Raw genomic sequence first — 8,401 nt, 5'->3', positions numbered from 1 at the left:
ATGGTTCGGTTAGCTTCGGGGGTGATTTGTGACTTAGGAGCGTGATCAAAATGAATTTTGGAGGTTCGTGGTAGATTTAGGCTTGAATTGGCGAAGTTGAGATTTTGGCGATCTCCTGTTGATAGGAGAGATTTTGATGTAGGAGTTGGAATGAAATTTCGAGAGTTGCAGTGGCTTTGTTGTATCATTTGGGATGTGTGTTTAAAATTTCAGGTCATTCGGACGTGGTTTGGTTGGGTTTTTGATCAAAAGCAAATTTCGGAAGATTTAGAAATTTATTCTTGAATCCGAGGTGTTTTGGTTGAATTGATGTTGTTTGAAGTGTTTTGATGATTGGAACAAGTTTGAATAAGGTATTGGAATAAGTTTGTGCTTTTGGTTGAGGTCCCGGGGGCCTCGGGGTGATTTCGGATGGTTAACGAATAGTTTGGAACCTTGTTGCAGCAGCTGATATTGCTGCTTCGGGTATTTCCGTACCTGCGGATTAGGGACCGCACGTGCGGTGCCGCACGTATGGAGCCGCAGGTGCGAAGATTGGATCGTAGACGCAGAATTGGTCTGCTAAATGAGTATATGCGGTAGCGCAGAAGTGGCAAAAGGTGTCGCAGATGCGGAAAAGCCAGGGCAGATGAATTAAAAGAGCCCTTTGCGAATTTTGGGTTATTTCACCATTTTTGAACTCGGCTTGAGAGCTCTTGGACAATTTGAAAGAGGGATTTCAAGGAAACTTCGTTAAGGTAATGATTTTGGACCTAAAACACATTTCTATGGTAGTATTCATGGATTAAGGCTGTAATTAAAGGAATTAAAGGGTTAAAAATGGAGGATTAGGGCTTGGGTTTAAGAGGCCTTAAAATGAAGATTTGAGGAGTCATTTGAACTTCGATTATGGTATTTTTGATATGTATGAACTCGTGGGGAGATGAGGAATCTATTGATATAAAAATTTAAGTGGGCCCGGGGCTTGGATTTTGGTAATTTCGGGATTTGTGCCCTTTATTAATTGTTTTCTCTTGGGCTTTGTTCCCTTAGCATATTTTGAAGTCCTCGTTCTGATTTTGGATAGATTCGATGCGCGTGGAGGCGGTTTCGAGAGGCAAAGGCGTCGCGAGCTAGAGATTTAACCGGTTCGAGGTGAGTAATGATTGTAAATGATGCTCTGACGGTTTGAAACCCTGGATTGCACATCGTAAAGCTATATAGAGGTGAGACCCACGCTTGATGACGAGCGTGGGGTCGTGCACTATTTGGGGATTATGACTTGGTCCGTCCCAATTGATGGTTTTACCGCGTATTTGACTGAAAGCTATTTGCTATCCTCATTATTTGGGCTGAATGTCATATTTGGGCTGCATACCAACTATTTGAACCCTTCGGGGGTTTTTTATTACTATTTTTTCACTGTTTTGACTTATTACTTGAACTCATTCTTGTTATTTTTCACTGTTTTTACTACTCAGCCATGTTTACTCAGTTTTTAATACTTAAATGATATTTTAAATGATGTTTGGGCTGAGAAACATTGTTTTACTACTGCCCGAGGGGCTTGTGATATTTTTGACTAAGTAAGGCCGATGGCTTATATTGTGAGGACACACTGATACTGATTGGAGGTTGAGGGCCTGAGATATGTATGCCACGAGGTGGCTTGATTGATATGAGGCCGAGGGCCTAGATTTGATGCCACGAGATGACTTGTTATTGCGCTTGGGGGCCACTCCCGGAGTCTATACACCCCACTAAGCGCGGGTACCCATTGTGATGTGAGATTGAGCCCGAGAGGCTGGTATTGTTCTGAGATTGAGTCCGAGGGGCTGGTTCTGTTCCGAGATATTGCCCGAGGGGCGGAGTTGTTGATACTGTGCCTGAGGGGCGAACTTCTATTTGTTACTTATTCTTAATTATCTGTAAATTACCTGTTTTACTGATTGAAAGAGGATTTTATTTGACTTTTCACTGTTTTACTGCTTTTAAATAATTTTATTGCTTCATTATAGCATGCCTTGTACTTTACGTATTTTCTTACCTTCAGTCGTTATTTACATTTGTCACTCACTGAGTTGGAGTACTTCACTTTACTTCCTGCATCCTGTGTGCAGATTCAGGCGTTGCTGGTTTTGCTCCTGAGTGCTGATTCCTCCAGTTCCAGGCGGCTTTTTTGGAGACTACGAGGTAGTTGTTAACGTCCTCAGCCCCGTGTCTCTACTTCTCTATCATTTCCATTTCCTTTCGATCATTTGTACTAGTTATGACTTTAGTAAACTTGTAATATGGTTTAGAGATGCTCATGACTTGTGACACCCCGATTAGAGCTGTGTCGGGTTGTATTTCCGCTGCTTATTATCATTGAATCACGTTTAGACTGCTTTTATGTTGCTTAACTGTTTTAACAAGTGAATTGGGTTTAGTTGGCTGGCCTTGTCTTCACAAAAGGCGCCATCACGACCGGGTTCGGGGTTAGGGTCGTGACAATAAATCAATGTAAAACTAAAAAATAGATAACCAACACTATCGTCATTCCTAGTGTTGAATTGAATTTCTTTTGTTAGCATTAGTATTGATTTGAGCTTTGTTTGAGTTACTACATTTATATATGGGCTATAAAATTTATTCACCATTCAAGAATGTTAAGTCCAAACTTGAAATAATATGTTAAAAGTTAAAACTGTGAAAAGGTTTAAGAAATATGTATAAATTACATTACAATAAATATTCATATATATAAAATATTTTTAAAAATTGTATAAATATACTATTGGGTTGGTTTGGTTTCGATTTGACTTTTTTTAGTTAAAACCAAACCAAATCAATTATGGTCGGGGTTTTTTTTCCAATACCAAGCCAAATCAAGCCAAACCACTATCGGAGTTTTTTTCCGGTTTGACTCGGATTATCTGTTTGGTGCGGTTTATCGGTTTTCTTTGCACACCCCTAAGAACAATCAATTGACATGGTCCATTACATCTTAATATTTGTTCTTTCTCACGTCAGTATAGTATATTATAGCCATCTAGGACCTGTTGCCCATTTTTGTTTAAATGACAAGTGAGCAGCAAGTTGTGTTTTGTAACCAAATAAAGATTGAATCACTTTGTGAGAGAGATCAAAACCTTCAACGACGAAATGCTAACTACAAACCAAATATTTGGAAGTACCACATCCTGCATGCTCTTAAGAGTGAATATTCGGTGAGTGTGTTATGGTTTTTTAGCCATGTGAATCCAACTGGATTACTATTATAAACTTAATACACAATTACCATTACAATTACCCCACGTTTATATTGTGGATAGCAAAACGATGAAAGCTTACGAATCAGGACTTGCTTCTAATATATGTGTCACAATATTAGAGTATCACCTATTCTCGCAAGATTGCATAAAGTTTGTCTATTTATTCCAAGTGAGAAATGTACATATATACCAAGAGCGAGTAGTTCAGGTATTGTGTTCAGGTATTGTGTGAATTATATCATCTAAAAATTTAAACCGCTAGAGATGTATATTTTTACAGAATCATATAACCTTTCGTTTTGATTCATAATCAAGAAAGACGAAATCAAAATGGATCTCTATGCCATTGTCTTAAATTTTAGGATTTTAAGGCACAGTATGGCTATAATGTGCCACAAGGTATACAAATATATATATATCTTAGATATACGTATTACTAGTAGGATATAACTTTCACCATTAACCTTTTTTTTTTTTTTTTTTTTTTTGCAAAATAAAATTAATTGCCATTAACTTATAATTGAAACAGATATATTTCTTAGTTGTGCCTGTATGGATGATATGGGTAATCAATTCGATGAAGACGCAAACCTGTATCTAAAAGTAATGGTGCAATTATTTGAAGCCTCTCACCTGGCCTTGAAGGATGAAAATATGTTGAATGAGGCTATAATGTTTTGCACTAAGAATATGAGAAGTTCCAAAATTCCACTGGAAATCCCACTGCATTGGAAGGTGGAACGCTAAATTCCACTGGAAATCCCACTGCATTGGAAGGTGGAATGGTACACAACAGCAAAAGCTATATTTCCAAACAGGAACAAGAACAAACTAAAGGGGGGCAAACTTAAAGCTTCTCCCGAGAGTTTAGCTTCTAAAAAGTATAAAATTTTTATACCATCAGCCACTAGAAGACAATTACTGGTAATTATCTAGTGTAAAAATTCTTTACACTTGCGTCAGGGGGAATCCACGTTGTAAACTTTGGGTTCAGCCAAATTTAGTAGTTTTAGCCTAAACTCTATATTTGTGTTGGAAAATTTTCTAATATGTTTAATTATTAAATATGTTATTAGCAATTGAAGTTGTTGTCCTAGAATCTATAACCCATAAAATTCAAATTCTAAATTCGCTTCTCAGTGGAAGTGTATAAAAATTAACTTTCTAGGGAAAATTATAAAAACACAAGATATTCTAAAAGAAATTAAGAGAAATTAATAAAAACATGATATTCTTAAAAGAAAAAAGTAGCATTTTGGCCAGTTGTTTAGAGAAATTATTTATAAAACCATGATATTCTTAAAAGAAAAAAGTGACATCTTGTCCTGTTGTTTAGAGAAATTAATAATAAAAACAGGATACTGCATAACAAAGTTGACATCTTATCCAGTTGTTCGAGATAGGTGGTGGAGAAAACTTGGACTGATAGAAAATCTAAGCCTCAGCATAGAAAGAGTTGTCGAAAGCCTTTGAGGCTCAGCATTCACATTTTAGAAATTGGCTCACCAAAGCCATCACTTTCATTATAGTAATTGATGATATTTATGATATTTATAGCTCTTTCCATGACCTAGAAGTCTTCACGAACGTTGTTGATATATATATATATATATATATATATATATATATATATATATATATATATACTTATGATTAATTACAAGCGTCCACCATTTTAATTCTTATTCTTGCCTTTTCTTATTACGTAAATTGTTTAATTCGGTGGAAATTGTTGAAATTGTCAAAAGTCCCACATCGGTGGGTGACAATTTTGGCTGGGAATTTTCTTATAGTAATTGAGGCAGTTCAGAGATGGACCAGACCTTCTTTAGCTATTGATTGGCCAGATATTATCGTCACTTTATGGAGGGTTTCTCGTCCAATGCAGCGCCTTTGACTGAATTAGCCTAGAAGGGTACTCCATTTAGGTGGTCGGATGAGTGTGAGGAGAGCTTTCATAAGCTCAAGACTACCTTGACTACAGCTCCAATTCTAGTTTTGCCTTCAGCGTCATGCTTTTATACAGTGTATTGTGATGCTTCTCGAATTCGTATTGGGTGTGTCTTGATGCATGAGGGTGGAGTGATTGCTTATGCTTCGCGCCAGTTGAAGCCTCATGAAAAGAAATACACTATTCATGGTTTGGAGTTGGCAGTCATTGTTCATGAATTGAAAATTTGGGGGAATTATCTGTAAAATGTGTCTTGTGAGGTATTTACGGATCGTCAAAGTCTCCAGCACTTGTTCAAACAAAAGGATTTGAATTTGAGGCAACGGAGATGGTTAGAGCTGCTAAAGGACTATGATATTACTATTCTGTATCATCCCAGGAAGACCAATGTGGTGGCCATGCCTTGAGTAGAAAGGCGGTGAGTATGGGTAGCCTTGCATTCATTCCTGTTGGTGAGAGGTCACTTGCCTCAGATGTTCAGGCCTTGGCCAACCAGTTCGTGAGATTAGATGTTTTGGAGCCCAGTCGGGTTCTAGCTTGTGTGGTTTCTCGGACTTCCTTATATGATTGCATCAGAGAGCGTCAATATGATGATCCCCATTTGCTTGTCCTTAAGGACACGGTTCATCACAGTGATGCCAATGAGGTTACTATTGGGGATGATGGGGTGTTGAGGATGCATGGTCGGATTTGTATACCCAATGTAGATGGGTTACGTGAGTTGATTCTTGAGGAGGCCCACAGTTTGCGGTATTCCATTCATCTATGTGCCGCAAAGATATATAAAAACTTGAGGCAACACTATTGGTGAAGGGGGATGAAGAAAGACATAGTGGGCTTATAGCTCGGTGCCTAAATTGTCAGCAAGTCAAGTACAAGCATCAAAGACCAGGCGAATTACTTCAGAGGCTTGAGATTTCGGAGTGGAAATAAGAGATTTTCATCACGGACTTCGTAGTTGGGCTCCCACGGACTTCGAGGATGTTTGATGCTAGTTGGGTGATTATGGATTAGTTGACCAAGTCCGCGCATTTTATTTTTGTTGAGACAACTTATTCTTCGGTGCATTTGGCTAAGATATACTTTTGCGATATTTTTCGCCTTCACGGTGTGCCGGTGTCCATCATTTTAGATTAGGGCACACAATTTACATCGCAGTTTTGGAGGGCAGTGCAACGAGAGTTGGGCACATAGGTTGAGTTGAGTACAACATTCCACCATCAGACGGACGGGCACTCCGAGTGCACTATTTAGATATTGGAGGATATGCTACGCGCTTGTGTTATATATTTCGGGGGTTCTTGGGATCAGTTTCTATCACTTTCTAAGTTTGCCTACAATAACATCTACCAATCGAGCATTCAGATTGCTCCATATAAGGCTTTTTATGGGAGACGGTGTCGATCTTCGGTGGGTTGGTTTAAGCTAGGTGAGGCTAGGATATTCGGTACTGACTTGGTTCAGGATGCTTTGGATAAGGTTAAGTTGATTCAGGATCGGCTTCACACGGCACAGTTTAGTCAAAAGAGCTACGCTGATCAAAAGGTTCATGATGTTTCTTACATGGCGGGGGAGGTACTACTTAGAGTTTCCCCTATGAAGGGTGTTATGAGGTTCGGAAAGAAGGGCAAGTTGAGCCCTCGATGTATTGGCCCTTTTGAGGTGCTTGAGAGGATTGGGAAGGTGGCTTACAAGCTAGCACTGCTGGCTAGTCTATCGAGTGTTCATCCAGTGTTTCATGTATCCATGATCTGGAAGTATGTCTGCGATATGTCCCATGTTTTGGACTTCAGCACGGTTCGGTTGGATGGTGATTTGACTTATAATCTGGAGCCAGTGGCCATTTTGGATCGGTAGGTTCAAAAGTTGAGGTCAAAGAACATAGCTTCAGTGAAGGTGCAGTGGAGAGGTCAGCCAGTCGAGGAGGCTACTCGGGAGACCAAGAGAGAGATACGGAGCATATATCCACGCTTATTTGAGACTCCATGTATGATTATCCGTTCGAGGACGAACGTTTATTTAAGAGGGGGAGGATGTAACGACCCGATCGGTCGTTTTGAGTATTGTAGCTCTGTTTACCCATTTACTGCTTATTCTATGCTCAATTGTTGTTACATGACTTGCCAGGATGGTTGGTTTGGTTCCGAGGATGTTTCAGAATGAATTGGGATACTTAGTACCTAGGTTGGAAGCTTAAGTTAAAATAGTTTACCGGATGTTGATTTATGTGTAAATGACTTCAGAATGGAGTTTTGATGGTTCTGATAGCTCTGTATGGTGATTTGGACTTAGGAGTGTATCCGGATATTGATTTGGAGGTCCGTAGGTGATTTTGGCTTGAAATGGCGAAAGTTGAAAAATTAGAAGTTTGAAAAGATGAGAAGTTTGACCGAGAGTTAACCTTGTGGTTACCAGGCTCAGAATTTGGTTCCGAAAGTTAGAGTAGGTTTGTTGTGTCATTTATGACTTGTTTTCAAAATTTGAGGTCTATCGGAGTTGATTTGATAGGTTTTGGCATCAAATGTAGAAGTTAGAAGTTCATAAGTTCATTAGGCTTGAATCGATGCGCTATTCATGGTTTTAGTATTTTTAGATGTGATTTGACGCTTCGAGCGAGTTCGTATGATGTTTTAGGACTTGTTGATATGTTTGGTTGAGTTCCGGGGGGCCTCGGGTGGATTTCGGATGGTTATCAGGTGGAATTGGGACTTAGAAATTTCTGACATTGCAGGTCTAGTTTCCTTATTCGCGATCGCATGGGTTTGCCCGTGATCACGAAGGCTTATTTGGGCAGCTGGGGATTTAGTTCTATTTGATAGCGTTAAGGTGTTTGCGATTGCATAGATGGGGAAGGCAGTGAATCGCGAACGCGTGGGCTAAGCTGCATTCGCGAAGAGGAAATGAGGCAGAAGCTGGTGACGCACTTTGCTCTTCACGCGTGAAAAGGGTCACGATCGCGTAGGTCTGAGGAGTCAGTGCATCACGTTTGCGTGAGATCTTTCGCATTCGCGTAGAGTTGATTTTTGTGCATTTTAGTTTTGTGTTTTTCCGCGATCGTGATTGAGGACTTCTGGGCAGAATATAAAATATCAAAAACGAGGGTTTGAGCCATATTTCATAATTTATTTTAGGAGCTCGGATTGAGGCGATTCTCGGAGATATTTTCAAGGGAGTGGTTGGGGTAAATGATTCTAACTTGGTTTTGGTTAAATTACAT

This window comes from Nicotiana tabacum, chromosome 3, assembly GCF_000715075.1.
Source record: "Nicotiana tabacum cultivar K326 chromosome 3, ASM71507v2, whole genome shotgun sequence".
NCBI lineage: Eukaryota > Viridiplantae > Streptophyta > Magnoliopsida > Solanales > Solanaceae > Nicotiana > Nicotiana tabacum.
The sequence above is the reverse complement of the archived record's forward strand: the minus strand, read 5'-3'. Positions refer to the sequence as shown.